We start from the raw sequence: 22,183 nt of genomic DNA, 5'->3' as shown, positions 1-22,183 counted from the left end.
ATGTTTCATTGATCCTCAAGTTTTTTAGAAGTTATCCTCTTGTTCCCAGGAGAATATTATGGGGCAATCATCAAGCTTGTATTTTGTATCCTTACCTCTTAGGTTTATTATGTGATAAGTAATACTAGCATCAGAAAAAGAGAAAAGTAGCAGAAGTTAAAGAACTCCGGTAGCAAAACTAGCTGCAGGTGGCTCCTTTTCTTCTTTCCTAGCTGTGTCACTGATGAGGTTCACCTGAGCTCCAGCCCGAGCAGCCGCCTGATGCCTTGCGTCTGGTTGCTTGCGTGGAGCCCAGCACAGACCTCTGGGTTCTGTGGTGTGTGCAGGTCTGAGCATTGGGCCCAGCACTGCCCCACCCAGCTACACAGCTGCAGGCACTTAGGCTTGATGGCTGTAGGGATAAAGGCATGGCAGCTTCCTCGGCAGGACAGAGCAAGGCTAGCCCTGGTGGAAGGGAGCTGGCTTGAAATCAGCATCTAAAAGGTATGTTCTAAAGCAATAAATGGTGGGTGCAGGGTTATTCTGGTGGGTACAAAGTCAGTATGGTCTCAGGGACTGCTGCTTCAAGTTGTTGCTGGGTGGGGGACTGTATGTTGAGCTGAACTGTCGGTGTGTTGCCCCTAGTGTAGGGGGCTCCTGTTTTGTGTTGGTTTGTGTTTGTTTTTTTTTTCCCAGAGAGGATAGTATTTGTGGGTCTTTTATTACAACAGGAATAGTAAAGACAATAAGCGTTCATTTGTGTGCTTGCTGTGTAGAGACTGATAACTGACTCAATCTAGGAGAACGGTAGCGTAAGCCTTACCTAAATGAGCTGGTTTTAGAGTCCTGTATGCTTTTCCCAAGGACAAATCTTTCTTAAACATCATCTAAAACTTCATTTAAATTTCATGAGCTTTAGCATGAGAAAGGAAAACAAGTTTTCTGCCCCTCCTCATAAAGTGCACTCTCCTGTAGTTTTGTAGCAGGCATGTTAATTTGGCCTGGGCTCCTGGGTGAACTGTGGTGTTGAGTTCCTCCTAATTGAAGGTGCAAGCTTCAGCTGTGAACAAGCTGCAGAACTGTTCACACTATGAAGGAAATGCAGAAAATTCTTCTCCACACCTTCAGCTCTCAATGAAGAGTGCCTGCACAGGAGGGTCAGGCCCAAGGCTGGGAATGGGGCTGGCTGCTGGGTGGTGCCCCAGAATTGGTTTTTTTGGTTTTTTTTTTTTTTTTGAGGGCTGCAGGAGAGCAGGTGGGGTTTGACTGCAGATTTCACCTTGAAAACAGCTCTAAGGAACTTTGCTTTTTCATGTACTTGTTATACATAATGCAGTTGTGTGCAGTTAACAAACGTACAGTTAGAAGAGTGGTGTGGATAAATGGTATTTAACAGGTTTAGAGTATGAAAGATTACCATGGTGAAAAGAGACAATCAAAGATAAATGAAATGCTCACCCATGTCCTAGACTTACAGTAGAAAACTCCAAAGGAAGGGATCTCCAGAAAGAGATGCTTCCCCATGGCAGTCAGCCCTTAAATGGGGTCTAGGAGAGGTGCAGCCAGGCTCCACCCCTTCCAGTCAACAGGTGAATTGCCTTCACCTGTGCTCCTAGGGCTGACCCAGTCCTTGCCTCAGGTGATCAGTCAGTGGTTCAGGCCGTGACTCAACAGTTCCCATACAGGGAGGAAGTGGAGGAATCTTTGTAAGTAGTTGGACAGAGTATCCAGAAGCAGTGTGTGTACGGGGCTTAAAGAATGGTGTAACAAGTCAAGCTTGTGGCTGAGCACAACCATCCCAGGCTCTGAATCTGCATATGTGCTGCCATCAAGCTGTAGAACAATGTCCATAAGGATGGTTTAGGATCTTGGTCTCTCATGTTTAAGAAGGAGGGTGGCTTTCTCCTTTAGACTGCTTTTCACTTTAAAAATAGAGGGCAAGTTCCCCTGCCGCAGCCTGGTGGGGCTGAGCCGCACATCAGGCTGATCTGTGAGCTCAGAGCACATCTGATCCCTGCAGCAGTGCTGGCTGCCCGGCCCTGGGCTCCACCTGAGTAACTACATTGTGCTCGTCAATCAGGGCTGGCCATTCCTCCCTGACAGTTCCCCGGTGCCCTACTGTGCCGGGCCTGCACTCGCCATCAGCGCCTTACACAAACATGTCCTGCTTTAAAGCAGGGCCACGTGGGGAACAAGCAGCTTGCTGCCACGGAGAGGCCACACAAATTCAAGTAGGGGAAAGGAAGAGCCCTTGATCTCTGTCCTTGCCAGGCACCTGTGGGAGGGAAACAGCTCGTGCTAGATCACATTCCTTTTTATGTGGAATAGTCAAATGTGCATATGGTAGATACCTTGAGATGAGTTCTGGGCTGCTCTCACCCCTCCCCAGCCCTTCTGCCTGTGCTCCCAGGTGTTAGGAGCCTGCCCCAGCCCCTGGTGATGCCACCTGCGTGCTCTGTTCAGGAGCAGTGACCCTTCTGAGAGTCACTTGTGTAATCCTGTAAGATGCTCAATGGAGAAGCTGATAGAGTAAAGCATTTCTGCAGATGCTTAATTTTCACTAAGTGGGCCTTTTATGTGGCTAGGTGCTTAAAGTTAAGCATGTGCTTAAGTGCTTTCTTGGATCAGGGCCCAGTGCCTGTAGCTGGGGTGCCCTGATGCTCTCAAGTAACCAGTAGTGCTCGGTACCCCTGGTGAACCCCCGGGCTGGGGGCTACTGACAGAGCTGTGACTGATGAGTGCTGGGTGCTAAGTGTTAGGCAGTCTCACGGTAATGAGCCCATGAGGTTTGGCTGTGCTGTGAGCTTTGTGCTTTACCAGGGACTAGCTGAAGATTATTCTTGTGTGAAGACTTGACAGAAACATGTTGTTTATGTTGACTTCAGACTAGCTTTTATAGGATACTTTCTCTTCGGTTCAAGAACATGTGCTGCGGTATCTTCAGCTCTGATCCCAGTACCTTCCTGTTACACTGCTGGGAGGAAGTGAGCCTGTGCAGGGAGCAATTGTGATGCTAAAAACAACCTACTGGGGGCTCTTGTGGGTCAGCATTACAGTTACAGATAACTGATAACTGTCAGGTCTGATATGTACTGAAAACATGAAAGCACTGAGCAACTGCTGGGTTGGGGACATTGGGTCCCCTGACTGAGCTGCTTCCCCCAGTGGTTCTTCTGTGCCTGCCTGGGGCTGAGGCACACTGTGGGGTGTCCTGAGTTGAGCACAGCTGGTGCTGCTGGGGTCCAGAGGTCACTGCAGGAAAAGCAGATAGAGTTGTGTTTTCTGCCACTGCTATGCCACATCAAAATGGTCAGGTGTTTGTTTTACAATGGATCTGTCAAGCTGTTTGCCTCTACTACAGCAAACATGAGATTGCTTTTAGCTCAGTTTAAGTATTATGCAAATGATCATCACAGAATGGTTTGGGCTGGAAGGGACCTTAAGCCCATCCAGCCCCAACCTTGCAGTGGGCAAGGCTGCCTTGTACCAGCTCAGGCTGCCCAGGGCCCTATCCAGTCTGGCCTTGAGCATCTCCATGTGGCATTCACAGCTTCTGGGGGCTTACCACTCCCTGAGTGAAGAGTTTCTGACTTCTGATCTAATTCCTCCCTTCTTTTAGTTTAAAGACACTCCCCCTTGTCTTGTCTCCCTCCTCTTTGTAAGCTCCCTTTAAGTAGTGTCCTCCAAACCAAAGTGTGAAGTGGAATGGTGTTGGGCAGGGGATGCAGCTGGTTAGAAACATGCTGAAGTAAGAGTGAAAACTGGTTGGAAAGCATAGGGATTTGATGCTTTCCGTAGCTCCTTGTTTTTGTGACTTTCTGAATTCCTTTTTATTGTGAATTACTTGTTAATTTTTTTTTTTTTTAATTCTTGGTTTGACCATAGCTGTGACCAAAGAGAGGAATGCATTTGACAAGTGCAATAAAGCAACTGTTCCATATTTATGGCAAGTGCTGTGCTCATGCTATTAATTCAGATTGTCTGGATTCTTACAAAACTGAGTAGTGTAGGATTACCTGCCTCACTGGAACACAGTTGAAATGGATCACACTGCAAAGCAGCACACGTCTCCCTACCAACTTTTAGAGGAAAATGTGATAGTAGGGCAGGAGTGCATCTCCAGCGCACAACTGGTTTAGATGCACTTTGTGTCCAGCTATGGTTGGAAACATTTGGAGAGAAGTAATACAAGAATGCCATTAGCAAAGTGCAAAGAGGCCAACAAGAAGCAGTGCTTGGGGTGGTGGTTCTAACTGTGATAAAGGTGTCTTCAAAAGTACATTTTGTTGCTGCGCTGTAAACAAGCAACAAAGACATGAATGAGTGACTGAAGCAGTCAGTCCTTGCTAAAGGGGAGAAGTCCCAAAGTTGCAGGAAAGCTCTTGCAGAGGCAGGGAGGGCTGCTACCCCACAGCACTTGGGTTGAGGTGAGTTCAGTGAATTTTAGTACTGCAATGAAAAGCTGTTTTGTTGTCAGTGTCTCCTGCCAGGGGAGCAGCTTGCTCTCCCACTTGATCTTGGTGTTCATGGCAATGTCTCACTGCTGCTGGTCACACACTGAAGTAACTGCTGAGGAGCTGTTGCACTTATCCACAATGACTTATTTAATTGGAGTGCTTAGGATTGAATTTGACCTTCATTCAGGTCTCAGCAAGCCTCGCTGTCCCAGACAGGCTTCTGTTATCAAACCCTTGTTTGGGAAATGCTCCTCGCTGCTCACCTCCTCAGTGACACTGGGATCACCAAGTGGGACTTCTCTCCATTCCTGTGAAATTAATTTTGGAGTGGTGCTGATCACTGAATGAGCAAATATAGCTGGGAAGTTGATGCAAGATATCTTGTGGCAACTGTCTCCTAGTAACAAACACCACGTTTATTAAAATTATTAGAATTTTTTACTTTTTATCACTTCAGTACCATGGTATTAGCTTGGGCCATAAGCAGTATCAGAAAACAAATCTATAGTCACTCAGTAGGCATGAATCTGAGGCTGCCAGCAGGGTGAGCGGTACACAATGGTACACATCAACCTGAGGGTATCATTTACCATGGAATCATATAATGGCCTGGGTTGAAAAGAACCACAGTGATCACCTAGTTCCAACCCCCTGCTATGATCGCCAGGCACCAGACCAGGCTGCCCAGAGCCACATCCAGCCTGGCCTTGAATGCCTCCAGGGATGGGGCACCCACAACCTCCTTGGGCAACCTGTTCCAGTGTGTCACCACCTTTTGTGTGGGAAAACTTCCTCCTAATATCTAATCTAAACCTCCCCTGTCTCAGTTTAAAACCATTCCCACTTGTCCTATACTATCCACCCTTGTAAATAGCAGTTCCCCCTCCTCTTTATATGCTCCCTTCAAGGCCACAATAGGTGTCCCTGGAGCCTTCACCATCTGCCATTGGGTTTCATCATGCACATGAAGCAGGCTTGTTTCCTGGGTTTTGAACTTGCATCCTCTCTGCTGGAATGTTCCTACCGGTAGGCAGCATCCAAGTGGTTGCTTCTAAAGAAAATTTTCTTCAAGGACTTCAGAGAGGGTTGAACAGGAAGAGCACAGCAGCATCATGCTTGTGTAGCCTTCCTCCATGTGGACTTGCTGACTGCCCCGTGGAGCCCAGGACGTGCAGCATGTTGCTTGCTATACACTGTTCTACAGCTAATGCCAACTACAGCCCCGTGTGCTGTGCACTAATCCCTTCCCCCTCATGCATTATTTCCTAGCGCGGCATTAGCGAACTGCACGCTGATCCGCTGTTACTTCATGGATTTAGAACATAATCTGCGGGCCCTCGATGATGTAAAACAGTAACTATTGGTTTAAGTACGGGCGGCGCCATCCTGCCTGCGCGGCGCTGGGTGTGGGCGCCCTGCCAGCCTGCCTGCTGCCATGGGCTGCGAGCGGAGCGTGCTGCGCGCCGAGCTGAGCCCGGCACAATCAAGCAGGAACGATGACAGACGGGAAGAGGCTGCTCTATGGGCTGCTCTGTTTGGCCATAACATCAGCTCTGGAGACGGTACTGTCTGGAGGACTAAGAGTTTCTTTCCGCACTCCTGCCTTGCGCCTGCAGCTGCCTCTCTTGGGGCAGGCAAGAAGGAAGGGGCATTTGGGAGGTCTTCCAGGCGCCCGTCAGAGTGCCTTGGTATGAAAGTTCTGAGTCTTTATACCTGTTCTCTTGTTTCAAACCTTGTCAAATAACACTGGACTGAATGTATTTCTTCTTGCTTTGCTTCCCCCCTCTTCAAGCAGCAGAAATGCTGCATACCTGCCTCTGGAACTGCCCTTCTCGGTGGGTTTTCAAAGGGACAAGTTTGTGCTACTCATATGGAAGCATCTGCCTACAGAATAAATCATAATACAGCTCAGAGTGTTATGGAAAAGATGGGAGATAAAGGTTGCCTATGAATACCATTAGTACTAATATAAGCACGGCATTAACGCAGCCAAAGGTATGGAGAATGTGCTGATTCTGTGAGAAGCTGTGATACCATCCTGCTTAGTGCATTATTTTTCCTCCTGTGTGCAGAGAACAGCCCAACGTGTTCTGTGGCCCAAGGTGTGCTGTGACTTGAATGTTAATATCTTGTCACTGGCTCTAGATTCAGGCTTTTAAAAAGCAGTTATAAAACAAACATAATACCTATCCTCAAAATGGGCATTTATTAGCAAAGCAGGCACCTCTTCAACTGAACTTCAGCTCCTTATCAGCCTGGAGGTACTTCTCTGCCCCTTTGGCTTACATGGCCAAATCTTGGATTTTTCTTCCTGAAACCTTGTGTCTGGAGCATCTGAGCTGGCTACAGCGTGGCTGTGCTGGAGGTGAGGCACCCGGCCTGATTTTAATGTGGTCAGCCCAGGTTCCTTGCTAAAGCTGCTGCCTTCCCAAGGGGCGGAAGCAAGCCTTGCAGGTGGAGGTTTGCAATCCTGGTGCTTGTCCAGGAAACAGAGATGACTCTTAACATTTCCTCCCCATGTACTGTGGTCTTTAACTGGTTGAATTAGGAGGTGAGATGAATAATAAATGCGATTTATTTAGCTACAGATCATTAAACATGGCTCTCTAATTTCTGCCAGAGCTGCCTGTTAGGATGGGTGTGAGCAGCATTTCCCATGTTGGCTGCTCAGGTGTGCTCTTCCTTTCCCTGCAGGCTATAAGTAGCAGGAAATAAATGCCTGCTCTGCTCACAGTGGGTCTCCAGCCTGTGCTGTGGAGTGGTGTTATCTCTGAGTATATGCAATAGGTTTGGCAAAGTAGGAAGTGAGATAACGTAAAGCAATGCATACTGTCTCTGAGTGTACAGCTACCTCCCTTTTCCCCATTATCTGAACTGTGGGCCACCATCCAGGAATTGTGCAGATTGCTCCGATGAAGAAGCTTCCCACCAAACTGACTTGTGTGCATTATTTCAGCCCGAGAAATATGAGCTCTGCTTCTGGCTTACTGGGAAAGGTGGGGAGGTGTACAATTGGAATGTCAGAAAGAGAAGATGCATAAAACGATGGAATTCCAAGGGCAGAACAATCGTGTCACTCTGAACTTTGTATATTTTCATCAGTATCATAATACTAACGTGGTTTGATTCATCCTCTCTGCCCTCCCATGCCTTATGCACTTGATAACAAGATGTTTGTTCCACCAACAACGCAGTGTTAACTGAGGGTACAGCATTACTCACAGCAGAAACATGGCTGTTATGTGCAAACAGTGTTCTGCCAAGGTCAGTTTGTGGGGGCTGTAGTGAAACTGTTTCCTAAACTGTGAACACGATCCTTGGTGCTCAGCCTCCTGGAATGCATGCTGGTGCCTCCTCCCACAAGCCCCTCAGCAACACACTATCCTGCCTGAGCTCTTCCTGCCCACATTGCTCCTGTGAGACCCAACAGAAAGAGCAGCCTGCACCAAAGTGAGGTATCCAAGTGCGTTCTCATCATCACATCACTTGAAGCAGTGCTTACATCATCTTTTCTTTGTGTGAAACGACCCTTTACAGCCACTTAATGCCACTCCTTGATGCTAACAGGGAACCAGTTGGATTTCATGGCATGCAAGTCATTAATTGGTGAAAACCATGGAGCTTTATGCACTGCTTTTAGACAACACAGCCGCTGTCTGTGTAAAAACATAGAGCTGTGGAAGAGCTGTGGGCATGTAGATGGCTGCTGTAGTGCGCTATAGGAATTGTCTGTGAGCTCAATTGACCAGAGTGAGCCACAGTGATGGAGGTGCTGGTCTTTCATGGGAGGACTTGCTAGGCCTGTCTTAGGTGGCAGTCTTAGCATAAGATGAGCTAATCCCCTGGCTACAGGCCAGGTGAAGGTAGAGATACATGCTGAACTGGAAGGAAGCCTTCCTGGTGAGCCAGACCCTCTTGGACTCATTGCTTCCCTGCCTCCTCGCTTTCTTCAAGGCACTCAACTTTTGCCTGTGCTGCACAGGATCCTTGTTCAGACTTCAAAACCTAAGGGACATTTGGCTCTGGAATTTCTGGGCTTTCAAAATGTGCCTTACAGACCTGAATCCTGGTTAGCTATGCTCTGAGTGAGGGCTTGAGGATGAAACCTTTGTGGGAGTTTCGATTGCTCAGTTTCCATTGTCATGAACAGATGCATTCCTTGAGCAGAAATAGTGGTTCATTTCAGGCCTGTGAGGAGAAGGTGCTGCCCTAACTCCTTCAACTTGAAGACTTGGATCTCTGCCGCAGTGTTTCAACTCTTAGAAAACATGTACAGTGCTGTACAGCTTCCCTTTACTTTCATCAGAATCAGCTGCCTCTACTCTGGGTCAGTCACAGAGAACCAAAACTAGTATCTGAATAAACAGCCCATTCATTTGAGGACTCTTATTCCCAGCACTAGGATCCGGAACACAACCTGGGCAGACAGCTAATGAGAACACCAGAGCTGTGAGACTCTGGAGGTGGGGCAGAGAAGAAAACAGAACAAACACTTTCTTGTGGCTTGGGGTGAAGGAGATTCAACCAAAGGTTAATTGCTGTCTACACTAAAATGCTGTGAAGTATTGCTGCATGGTGTCATACAGCTGCTTCGTTCCAGCACAGAGGTGTCTGTTTCAATGGTGGGTGGCATGAGCCAATATCCTTTTCTTAGCTGCATGGGGGTGTTGTGAGGTCTCTTGCAACTTCCAAAAAGTCTCCTAAAGCTTTGGTACTGTTTAGGATGTCACCGCATGGAAGCGGGCAGTGAGCAAAGCCTCTAAGTGAGTTACCCCTCTGTCCCCTTGTTTCTCCCTCATGGGCAGAAATGTGACGATAATTAAGGAGTAGCATTGTGGTTTAACCTGGCAGCAGCTGAACACCACACAGCCCTTTGCTCATTCCCCCCCCCCCCCCCCCCCTCGTCTTTCACCAGATGAAGGAGGGAATTGAGAGGGAGTGGGGAAGGGAAGGTAGTAGAACTCATAGGTTAAGATAAAACCTTTACTAGAACAGAAAAGATAGAAATAACAGTAACAATAATAACAATTATATATACACAAAACAAGTGAAGCACAAAACAGTTGCTTGCCGACTGATACCCAACCAGACCCCAAGCAGCAGCTGCCTCCAGACCAATCCCCCTCAGTTTTTAGAGTCACAGAACTGTAGGGGTTGGAAGGGACCTTAGTCCAGCTCACTACTGAAGTAGTTTCCCTCCAGGTTCTCTACATAGGTTGCACAGGAAACAAAGCAGGTTTTGAGCATCAGTGGAGGAAGAGACTACACAACCTCTCTGGCCAGCTATTACAGCTGGAAAGAATATCATTGAGAAAGGGGAAGAAGCAAACAGAGAAGAAATACTCACCCATATTTGACGATTCAGGCTTACAGTGGAGACTCCACAAAGGAGGAATCTCCAGAAAGAGACCCTTCCCCTGTGGCAGTCAGCCCTTAAATGGGGTCTAGGAGAGGTGCAGCCAGGCTCCACCCCTTCCAGTCAACAGGTGAATTGCCTTCACCTGTGCTCCCAGGGCTGACCCAGTCCTTGCCTCAGGTGATCAATCAGTGGTTCAGGCTGTGACTCAACAGTTCCCATACACCAGCTTGTTCCAATGCTCTGTCAACTTCAAAGTAAAGTTCTTTCTCATATTCAGATGGAACTTCCTGTGTTCCAGTTTGTGCCCATTGCCCCTTGTCCTGTTGCAGAGTACTGCTGAAAAGGGCCTGGCCCCATCCATTAGACTCCTGTACATAGCTTTTTGTCACATGATTCCATATGGTATGGAATATCCCTTTGGCCAGTTTAGGTCACCTGTCCTGTTTGGTCCCCTGCCAACTACCTTTCGCAGTCATGAACAATCTGTGCAGTATTGTCCATAGTCAAATCCACCCATCAGTCTCAAGCCCATCACTATGTTGCATCTCTTCCTTGATGGCCTGAAGTGTCATGGGCCCACCGATGTAGTAATAGTTGTGTTTCCTGTTCAGATATACTTGAGCAGTTTTAATCATAGCAGCCTGATCCACCTGCTGGTTGTTTTGATTTTTGGTGGTACAACTCAGGTACGTGAGCATCTACACAATGTACCTTTACAACCATGTTCTCTTCATGGGCAGCAATATATCTCCATACTGCAGCAACCCAGATGCCTGGGTTTGCCTCTGCACTGCCAGTTGTTGTGCTTGCATTGCTGTAACCACCCCTGTAGGACATTTGCCACCAGCCACAAGTCAGAGGTAGAGCGCTGGCTGCTTCTTTTGTTCTGCAATGCCTGAAGCCACCTGGATGGCCTCCACTTCTGCAACTTGGCTCGATTCACCCTTTCCTTTAGTAGCTTCTGCAACTCATCATGTAGGACTCCGTACAGCAGCCTTCCACCACCAGCGCTTTCCCACAATGCAACAGGACTCATCAGTGAACAAGACATATTTCTTCTCATTCTCTGGCAGTTTATTTTATAGAGGAGCCTCTTCAGCACTCATCACCTCATCACTCCTGTCTGGGATTCCCTATTCAAGCCTGTTGTGTGATCAGTGCAACCCACCTACTCCACATAGCACCAGTCACAGACCCACTGGAGGTTGTAATCTGCTACTCCTTTGACTTCTGTCCATGTGTGACCCCATCTGCTATGCAGCTTTCATACTGCACGTGACTAAAAGCAATACAATTTTGCCCTGAATTAGGGCTGTTGTGACATCTCGGATGTCCCCTGCTGCTTTGTGGCTCTCTCACAAACCACATCAGCTCACTGTTGTACGTGGGATTTGAGATCATTACCTGCTTTTCCTAGCTAGTTTAAGACTTTCTGTAATTGGATTTTGCTGATTAAGCAGTGCCTGGTCCGGATGCAAGAGAGGGAAGGTTTGATATTTGTGTAAATCGGACTGTAGGTGAAAACAGATGTTCCAGTAATCAAACAGCTGTTCCTCTAATACCAATGTTCCTAGCTCAGGACTACAAGGCTGAGCTCCAGCTCTGCCATAAAGCTGCATGGTGGGGAGGACACATTGTGCTGCAATGGGGGAGGGCTTCCATTCCTCCTGCCCTCATTCAGGGGCTGTGACTGCTTTCTGCCATGGGGTTTGTTGTGGCTGCTTCCAAGAGCCATTGTGGGAGCTGCCTGCCTGAGGATGGCTGAGCCCCTCAGGCAGCTGCTACAGCACCTGATGCTGTGGGCAGGGGGCCTCCCTCTGCCTGCGGTGGGGAGCAATAGCAGGATTTCTTAGACCTTTTGAGTGTTCTTGTCTAGTCAAGATAGCTTTACCAACTTTGGCTCTAGCTTTCACTTGTTCCTGATAAAGTATCATAGACTACCGTATGAAACATCATAACCTTTAACTTAGTTATTGGAAGTATTTTGCAGCAGAGTATCAGTATTTTGTTAGTTTTGTAACTAGCAAGAGATGTTACTTTGAAGAATAGCCCTTCTGCCATGAAATAATGTGGTCTTAGTGCCCCTGCAGTGGTTGAAACTCTGCCTTGAACAAAGCACTACAAACATTCCCTAGCAGAACTCCAGTTTGATAATGGTGCACCACAGCTGGTTCATTTCTCTGGTCTTGCATGCTCTTTCCTGTTGAAACTGGGTGCCTATACAGGAACCACCTGGCCTACCTCTGTGCTATTGACTTCTGCTCAAGCAAGCGCTTGTTAAATTAATGTTGGCTCTTGACAGCCCTTTTTCATGTCCAGCTCAGGTAAGACAGCTCTTTGCTGTGATCCTTATGCTGGGTGACAGGATGCTCTGGGACAGCCCGGGGGGTTGGAGCCACGTCTCTTCCCATCTCCATCGCACACAGCTGCCTGCAGTGCCTGCTGGTTCCACCCGGGTGCAAGCAGCCAAGTGCAGATTTGCCTTCTGGCCTTGCAGAGGAGCTGGGGCTGTCTTGTTGGTGGCATGAGTGGCCACTGAAACTTCAGTAGGGCTTTGGAGGAGGGTGTGTTGCGACAGCAGTTCCGTGACTCTGTCAGCAACATGTTAGCTGGGTTGAATTCATTGCTCAGTGCTCAGAGGTGTGCTTTGAAGTGAGCTGTAGTGCTTTTGTGCAACAGGACTTGCTCTGTATTCCCAAACTGAACCATCAAGTGCCATCACTGGTGTCCCGGATCTCAGCAGGAAACTAAGTGAGAAATCTGAAGGACTGTGCAAGGTGTGAGAGCTCCATAGTGTCTGCAGTCTTCTACAGATATTTTGTGGGAAACAAATCTTTACCTTTAGTAATACTATTAAATTCACTTCCTACAAACCTGCTTTCAACTCTTTAGCTAACTCATACTGGAAATAATTGGACACACCTAAAAAAATATTGTGGTGGAATTTTGCTATGTACTGCAATGTTCTCTTCAGGTCACCCTGTTAGATAACTCTCTTAACAGCAGTTGGGTAACAGCACCTCCTCTTCAAGTGAGCTTTCCTTTCTAAGCTTTAAAGACACTGGCTGTTCTCTAAAACTCCCATAAAGTAATGTTTGTGGGGTTTATAATCCCTCACACGTAACACCAGGCTGCTGCTCAGGACGTGCTCAGAGCTCTCACTGGGGCTGTTACCCATGATATGGACCTCAGAACCTCTGCTCCTCTTCTTGGGGAGGCCAGGAGGATAATGAAAGTCCTGCCTGGTTTGACTGCAGTCTTCTGATACAGAGACCATGGTGGTCAGCTCACGTTTATGCTCTTCCCATCATGTCCAGAGCCGCAGTGTTTCAAAGCAGTACTTTACTATTCCAGTTGCAGCTCTTGCCCTGGTGCCCACAGCGTGGAAGGCACTGCCAGGAGGGTTCAGTGTTCTCATCCTTAGGGATGAGAAATTAGGGATTGCTGAATATTGACTTTGTGCTTTAGGGGCCTCAATTATGTACGCCAGTGCCTGTTCTGTGTTGTGGGTGTCTGTCAGCTTGTCCCAAGCTGTAAGGAGACGAGCCTCTGCTTTGGGGTCCTTCTAGTTTGCAAGAGACCTAACGGGAGAGTGCCAGTCTGTTCCCTGATTATTTTATAAAGGCAGTCAAGATCAAAGCACAGAGCTGCCTGCTAAGCAGGGTCAGAAAAAAATCTTTGCACTATTTTCCTCTCCAAGGCTGTGGTGTCTGCAGAATGACCGTGTCTTTGAAGCGAGTGCAAGAAGCTGAGGCACCTGGAGACTGCAGCTGGGTGTGACATGGGAGTGATGCCAAGTAAGTTCATGTCCTTAGGTGTAAGTGCAGTGAGTGGAAGAGCAAGAGCTGGGCAGCAGACATGAAAACTTGGCAGCTTGCTGCCCTTGGGCTCATCTCTAACGAGCCTGGATTGGTGCTATGTATGGGAGCTGCTGTTTCCCAGGATGAGACTCTGGGGATTGGGTTTTCTCATCTCCCTCTTTAAAAGTTCATGCTTAAAATTGTCCTGATTAGAAAGAGCCAGCAGAAAATGAGGGCAATAAGCATAAGTGGTGAAACCTCAACTTCCGGTTATGGGTTTCCTAAATTTTTATTTATTTAGTTATTTCAGTGACTCTTAGGGAAGTGGTTCTAGTTTGGAGCCCTCTTTCTAGAGAAGTTCATGCTTGTGTGTAATTAACGTTCCTGTCAGCTTGACCGCCATCCTGGAAAACAGGTGTAGAGCTGCTATAAGTAGCAAGGAGCCTCATGCTTGCAGGGAGTTCCTCACAAACTCTAAATTACAGTTTTGCTTCCTGTGCCACGACCTCAGGGCCCTGACCTGCAACTGCAGCATATTCTCTGTGACTAACAGCTGTAATTCCCTAATTATCATGCTCCATTCTCCTGCCGTGTTGTAGATTTTGTTACCAAGGGAGCAAGCGATGTTTCCTCATTCCTATCCTTGCTCTGCACACTTCCAACTGTTTTAAATCTGCCATTTGATGCAGCCCGTAAAGTCAAATGCCTGTCTCTTGTTTCAGATGCTCATTGTCTCCAGAACATATGATGTGTCTATGCGCTGGGGAGGAGGGCAAAGCAAACCTTCTGGCCTTTCTTTTAGTGAAGGCTGATGCCTTGTAGTGCTCATCCCAGGTTCGAGTACCTTTAGTAGCTGCAGTGCTTTGGTGCAAAATCCTAGACTAAACGTGGCCTTGCACTCAGCTTGCTCAGTGGTCACTGCTTCATTAGACTGACTAACAGAGCTTCTGTAGATGCTGGGAAAGAAAGGTGCATGTAAAGCTCTGAAAGCTCTGGCTGTGTGTGTGGTGTAATGGGGTGGTGTGCCACTGCCTGACATAATACTGGGGGAAACAGGTCTCTTTCAGTTAGCCTTGAAGTGGTCAGGCAGTTGGACTGGAAGATCTTCCGAAGGTCTCTTCCAATGGAACTATTCCAGTCTAATCTCTATTCTAAATAATAAACCAGCTGTGTATGCCTTAGGCTTCACTGGTGTCTGTCCTTCTCCTGAAAGGATGCTTGCAGGCTGGCTTCTGTTCCCACCATGGCCATGCCCAAGACAGATGTACAACTTGTTTTTGCCCTTGGTAGGTGTGGTGATGAGCAGGAAACCTTTCCAAGGGTTTGTCCTCCAGCAAATGGTATTTTCTACCTTGCTCCAGAAATATTGTCTAAATTGTGACAGAAATGTTGCAAAAATGTCGCAGGGTAAAAACTACTGATTACGTGGATTTGCTGCGTGCCTTCAGTCGTTATGCAAAGATGGAGGAAGTTGTTGCTTTCTCTGGCCTTTCTCTGGCTTTTGGCAGTTATATTTTCAATAACTGAGCCTTGAAAATTGATATGGGGGGGGGGGGAGGGGTGTGAGGGGACTACTTACTGTTCTCAGAAAGACCCTGTCAGATGAAATGTAGCTGTGCAAAGGAAAAACTCTTTAGACAATAAAACAAGTAGCATTGAACTGAGATACGATCTTTAAGGTCTTTAAGATCTTTTCCAACCTGAGCAATTCTATGATTCTATGATCATGGTTTTACCTTCAGCCCTCCTTAGGGGCTTTGTGCATGAGCTGGGGACCTGGAGAGCAGGGCTCAAGCACGCACTCCTGAGATGCTCAGACCATGGTGTGCTAGTGGAAAGAGCTTGCCGCCTCGATGATGGTGGTGGCAGCTTAGCAGGTGTTGGGATTTCATGGCGCTGTAGTGTGATGTGCTGGAAGATGCTGTGGTAATGATTAAGCTGTCAAATACATGCTGGATACAATGTCAGAGCAAAATTGCAGGTTTTGATGCAGTCTCGTTGTTGTTTAAAAGGGGGTTGACTGCTTCTGTGGGTAAAGTTCTGTTTTGCTTTGGTCACTCTAAAAATGTACTATGGTTCTAAGTGGTTGAATATAAAAAGCTGTGGAAGAAACGTAGCCTAACGGAGTCAGCATATTGCATCCTTATCTGCAATGGCTGTACTTCATACATGGCAGCACTCACCCTGTGATGTCATGTTGTAACTGGTTTGGGGTCTGGTGGTGGTATTCAGTGCACCCTTCTATAGCAGTAAGGCACAAAGGTTGCTGGGAGTTGGCAGTGAAAGGCAGCAGTTTGCAGTGGGTTTGGTACTCACCAATGAAGGGGAGAGAGGCAAGAGAGTGTGAACGTGCTATGCAGTATATTTGTATTGCGTTTGTAAAGCATGTGTTATTTGTGCTATTTGGATGTTGTGTATCTCACGCGTGGCACAGCCCTGAGGTGGTACAGATGTGCTGTGTGTGTCCTGTTTGTGGGGTTTGTGTGTGGCCACTGCAGGCCTGTGTGATGCATTAACTTCTTTCTTGTTCTGTCTTCCTCTGGTCCTGTGGTCTCTGTCCTGTTGCCACTGTCCCCTCGGCAGCCCTCTCCCCTGAGCACGTGTGGAAGAGGCTGAGGCACAGAGCTGCTGGCTCCTGTGGCTGCCTGGCTGTGCTGCTTGTCCTCCAGCAGCCGGAATGGTGTTTACTGTCCCCGAGCAGCTGGCTCTTTGGCGCTGGCATCCATGCACTCTGGGCGTGCTCTGACAGATTTCATCCAGCTCGCTGCTGACTGGTGCAGTGCGTCGTCATATCCTTGCTGCAGCTGTTTGGGGATGAAGAAGCCCCTGTTGGGGTGCCAGCCAGTCTGACTGCTTTGCAACAGGACACTGCCAGGATCCCTGGTGGCTTTTTGGAAGACTGGACTTTTGTCGTGTGTCCCCACCCCCTACCATTGTACCACACAGCCACACGGAGCTGAGAGTCCTCAGTGAATCCACTGAGGTAAGGCCCTACCCTGCAAATGCCTTATCCAAGCACGTGAGCACTTGTTTTTGCACAGTGTGACCTACGCTCTCAGCCATAATCCTGAAACCTATGCTACTTTTGTACAACATGCCAGTGTTGTGCTGAAACTGGAGCAAACTGCAGGAGCACGCATAGACCTGTCAAGAGTTTGGTGAGCAGGAGCTCAGCTGTAGAGAATACTGGGTTGGGGTTGCCTTGTCCAGAGAACAGCACGATGGCAGCACGTCTGCCAAAGCCAGAAGAAGGGTAATGGCTGGAGTCTTCCATCACTAGAACAACCAGGATGTTAGATGCAGCAAGTTACCCAGAAGCCAGCTGCACAGCAGTCACTCTACTCCCAGTGTGTGGAGGCCATTGCTGCTTGCTGGTCACTTACTTATGTCAGAGAAATAATATTTTTTAAGAATAACAAGCAGAATTTACTCTGCTCTGTAAATAGTTTTATAATAGCAATAAACCTGATAACTAGATAGTTAACTGGTTAACCTGATAGCTAGCAGGAGGAGAAGTCTGAAAACATCTCAGTTAAGAGCCAAGAACCTCAGTGGTGCTTTGGCTCCTCACTTGCTTGGCTATTTGTCCATTGACTCTCTGGTTCCTACAATAGAACAACAGTTGATGAAAACACAAGGCCACATCTTTGGGAAGCACTCAGTTTTGTCACAAGAGTCACAAACTCTGTTGCTGGTGCAGAATGAAGACCTTTATTGCAGATGCTCACAACCTTTTTTACCCACACAAAAACCCCTTGGTCACAAGTATATGAGCCTTGTGCATGTTTGCATCTGGTGCAAGTAGCTACCAAGCTTCTTTGCTCATATGCAAGGTCTTTAGTTCATGTCTTTCTTTGTCCCACATCCCCCCCTTCTTTATTAGTTTGAACAATAAGCAGGTGGTTGATAACCTTGTTAATATAAAGAATATATACCATTAAACATGCAAAAACCAAAAAACACAATAATCCCCATCACCTTTCCAACCCACGGTCCCAAACCTTGATACCACCCCTCAAACTAAACCCATGAGTTTTCAAACGTAGCTTCTGCCCCACAAACCAAAAATTTTTTGAGGTAGTTGTTGCATTGCTCGATGCTGAGAGACTGGCTGCACTATCCACAGTCCAGTTGCCTCCATAGGCTTCAGTTGGGAAAATACCCAGAAGGTTGTTATGGATCTGAAGAAGCAGCAGCAGATGCTGATGGTTCAGTCAAACAGGGCTTTATGACTCTGGCTGGAACCCATCGTGGTCCAACACCTGTGGAAACACAGGTATAACCTCTTCCTCCACCTCCCCCCCCCTTTTTTTTTTTTCCAAGGATGGGAAAATCTATTATTAAATCACTGAAATTACACCTTCAGAACCAGAATTATGAAAGCCAGGCAGGTGCAGGTAAGATATACAGTTGTAAATATACACATTACATTCCTAAATGCCAGAAGATATTCAGCCTGTCAAGTTGGATTATACAACCAAATACGAGAAAGCTTCCTGCATTGCCAATGTTCACCTTGAATATCTGCTTCTAGTCAATCTCTGATCCTTTTTGTAAAGAAGAGAATCTTTGGATTCCCACAAGTATCCCATAATGTTTTCTTTTAACAGAAAGAAAAAAGAGATCTGTTTATAAGTGAAAGATTGCTTCTCTTGTAAGAGAGACTATACTTCCTACTGTAGAAAATAACAGCTTTAAAATCAGGAACCTGTTTACTGAAGTGTCTTTCACATCTGCAAGGCAATGTATTTTCACCACTTTCAGCTGTGCATTTGACTGAGTATCAGAGGAATTCAGACATAGCACGGTTTTCAAACATACTTCCAATGTTGTTGGGCCTTCTCAATCTGCATACCATCATCTTTTATCTTAGAATTTCCTGGAGCATTTGAGCAACTGCTACAACAGGTAAAAGGTTCAGAAAAATACACTGCATCAATGCTAACAGCCGGAATGAGCGAGGGTCCAAACACAAGCACATGTCTCAGCAACAACTTCCCACAGCTCCAGCTCCCACAAGCTGACCATGAGCACCACTTCAGCGTGGTGCTTCTGCAAAATAATTTCCATTATTTGGCAAACCGCCTCCTGCACCTTTGTTATACTTCTTCCTATTGTTTCCGTTGCTCACCTCCATCATGCAGAAGTGATTCTGGCTGTGCTGCCTCATCCAGCAGCTTTTGGGTCCAGCTTCTTTCAGTGGCCCTAATTCCTTGCCACTGGTCAGCTTGACAGCTGATGATCTCCTGAGGCTGACCAATACAGGGTCCCTGTTTGGGTGTCATTTGTAGCAGGAGAGTCACAGTCTCAGTTGCTGGTGCAGAACGAAGAACTTCATTGCAGGTGCTCACAGCCACGGCCTCCTGCTGTTTACATCTGCTGTAAGTAGCTACCAAGCTTGTTTACTCATTTGCAAGTTCTGTTACTAACGTCTTTCTTTGTCCCACACTCAGTGCTTTCAGTCCCATCACCTCACCCTCGCAGTGTGGCCTTATGCCATGGTGACATTGGAAGACAAGAGGCCGCAGGCAGAGGGAGGTGATCGTCCCCTCTTAGGGGGGAAGATCTTAGGTGAAAGAAAACAAACGCATGACATCATGCTGAGTCTGGAAGTAACTACTGTTTAATTTACAGAGCACCTCTTTCAATGTGTTGCACACTTAAAATACACAACAAAGCCAAAGCCACCGCTGTTACAGTTACACCTCACTTACACAGCAAGATGAACCTGGTGGCTACAACCTCCTTGCCTCCAGTACAGCCTTTCAGAGGTCTTTCAGTGCTTCACCGTACACTGGATAAAAATGATGAGGGCTACTGAGCACTTGCAGAAGGGATTTCTTCAGCAAAAGTCAGGTAAGCTGCAAAGCACTGACTGTTGGGTCAAAGCATCTTCTGTGCTTATTGGACACACTGTGGGCATTTCCAAACCAGGCAAGGCAGGCAAGTGTTGGGTTACTCAATATATGCATAGCCCTGTGTCTATGCAAATGCTTTAAAATTATGGAGACTATATATATATATCTATATATCTATATATATATATATATATATATACACACGTGTGTGTGTGTGTATGTATGTATAAAAATACATAATATCTTTGAGGTACTAAAAAATACAATTACATGCTATAGTAAACATAGGTATTTTTCTTTTTAATTGTTCTTATTTTGTATTTTATTAATTTTAATATTTCTATTTTTGTTGTTTTTATCTCTGTTTTTTTTGCTATTTATTATTGTTTCTTTTTTGTTTGCTACTGTATATTGCTTTCTATTTTTATTGCTCTGTTTCGGTTTTTTTTTAATTTTTATAATATCTTATTCTTTATTTTTTATCTTTTTATTATTTATTTTTTGTTGTTTTTATTATTTTTGTTGTTTAGAACCACAGATTCATAGAAAGGCCTGGGTTGAAAAGGACCACAATGCTCATCCAGTTCCAACCCCCTGCTATGTGCAGAGTCGCCAACCACCAGACCAGGCTGCCCAGAGCCACATCCAGCCTGGCCTTGAATGCCTCCAGGGATGGGGCATCCACAGCCTCCTTGGGCAACTTGTTCCAGGGCTTCACCACCCTCTGTGTGAAAAACTTCCTCCTAAAATCTAACCTAAACCTCCGCTGTCTCAGTTTAAAACCATTCCCCCTTGTCCTATCTCTATCCACCCTTGTAAACAGCCATTCCCCCTCCTTTTTATATGCTTCCTTCAAGTACTGGAAAGCCACAATGAGATCTCCCCAAAGCCTTCTGTTCTCCAAGCTAAACAAGCCCAGTTCCCTCAACCTTTCCTCCTAGGAGAGCTGCTCCAGCCCTCTGATCATCTTAGATCCCTCCTCTGGACCCGCTTATTAATTTGATGTTTACATTGTTTCCAGTGTGTTTATTATTTATGTTTATATTGTTTATACAGTAAAAAAAAATAAACAATATAAACAAAAATAATGAATAAAATAAACAATAATAATAAAATGAATAAACAAGAAACAATAAAGCACACATAGACAACATAAAAATAAAATATTTATTTCATGGCACAGTTTGTTTTCTTTATTATTTATGTGTACTTCGCTTATTTGATTGCATTTACATTTACTTTGTTTATGTTTACTTTGTTTTTGTCTACAGTCTTCATTTTTGTTTACATTAAATTTGATTTTTTTACATTTACTTTGTTTACATTTCACTTGATTTTGATTCAACTTTGTTATCATTTACTTTGTTGATGCTCACATTAAGTGTGTTTACATTTACATTGCATTTCTTTACATTAAACGTGAGAACATTTCCTTTGTTTCTGTTTACAGTAAGTTGAAGCCTGCTTTGTTCTTGTTTACATTAACATTGTTTCTGTTCACATTAACTGTCTCTGTTTATTTTTGTTCACCTTAGCTTTCTTTACCATTAGTTTTTGTTAACTTTGTGTCTGTTAGCTTTGTTTGCATTTACTTTGTTTACATGAACGTTGTCATTACCTTAACCTCCTTCTGTTTACATTAAATTTATTTCTGTTGACATTACCTTTGTTTATGCTAACTTTGTTTTTGATGACGTTAATTTTTCTATGTTCACGTTGTTTTTGTTTACATTAACCTTGTTTTCATTTACATTGTTTACATTTACTGGTCTGTTTTCTTTAGCTTTATTTACTTCAGCTTTACTCTTGTTTACATTAATTGTTTTCAATTACATTAACTTTGTTTACATTAAAACTTCATTTACATTAAGTTCATTCTCATTTAAGTTTGTTTACATTAGCTTTGTTTTTCTATACATTAACATTGTTTATGCTCACTTTAACTTTGTTTACACAAGCTCCTATTTTGTTTACGATCACCTTGTTTTTCTTTACATTAGCTTTGCTTATGTTTATGTTACCTTTGTTTACATTAACTTTGCTTTTGTTTATATTTGGTATTTGTTTATGTTAATTTTATGTTTACATTAACTTTGTTTATGTTAGCTTTCTTTTAGTTTGCATGACATTAACATTTTTGTTTACCTTAAGTTCATTAGCTTTGTTTTGGTTGACATTAACTTTGTTAACGTTAACTGTTTATGTTAGCATCTATTTTGTTTACATTAGCTTTGTTTATGTTAACTCTGCTTACATTAGCTTTGTTTTTATTTACATTAAGTTTTTGTTTACATTAACTTTGTTTACATTTACGTTTTGTTTGCATTTACATTAATTTTGTTTTCATTTACTTTGTTTTAGTTTACCTTTAGTTTGTTTACATTGTTTGCATATGTTAGCTTCTATTTTGTTTAGATTGTTTTTTGTTTCCTTTTGTTTACATTTTTGTTTACATTTACTTTATGTTAACTTTGCTTACATTTATTTTTCGTTTAGGTTAACTTTGCATTGTTTTTGTTTGCGTTTGCTTTATGGATGTTTGTGTTCACTCTGTTTTCAGTAGTGCCATTTTTTTCCTGTATGGAGGAGTTCAGTGACGCACCTTTGCTTCTTCTGTGTCATACTGCCCTTCTGCTGCCATCTATTTCACTGCAACAACACGTAAGAGAATATTGTCAGGAAGGTTCAACTCTACTGCCATTGCACCACCACCCCCTTCTAAAACAAGAG

General features: G+C 45.2%; 2 long non-coding RNA genes across 11 annotated transcripts in view; one reads left to right on the top strand and one right to left on the bottom strand.

Moving 5' to 3' along the window:
• LOC125694780 (uncharacterized) overlaps positions 1–19,606 on the top strand; it is a 43,897-nt gene extending 24,291 nt beyond the window's left edge. For 6 of the 10 annotated variants that reach the window (XR_007377705.1, XR_007377711.1, XR_007377707.1 and 3 more), the window contains one exon: positions 13,496–17,901. This is a non-coding gene — a long non-coding RNA (uncharacterized LOC125694780). Of the gene's footprint in view, positions 1–13,495; positions 17,902–19,229 lie in introns of those variants that run through there. The other 4 variants (XR_007377709.1, XR_007377706.1, XR_007377710.1 and 1 more) reach the window with 3 other exon arrangements.
• Positions 19,607–19,888: 282 nt separating this feature from the next.
• LOC125694781 (uncharacterized) overlaps positions 19,889–22,183 on the bottom strand; it is a 46,928-nt gene continuing 44,633 nt past the window's right edge. Inside the window, exon 7 of the long non-coding RNA XR_007377713.1 lies at positions 19,889–22,102. This is a non-coding gene — a long non-coding RNA (uncharacterized LOC125694781). The remainder of the gene's footprint in view (positions 22,103–22,183) is intronic.

This window comes from Lagopus muta, chromosome 6 (assembly GCF_023343835.1).
Source record: "Lagopus muta isolate bLagMut1 chromosome 6, bLagMut1 primary, whole genome shotgun sequence".
NCBI lineage: Eukaryota > Metazoa > Chordata > Aves > Galliformes > Phasianidae > Lagopus > Lagopus muta.
Note: the sequence above shows the minus strand (reverse complement) of the source record. Positions and strands in the feature narration are given on the sequence as shown.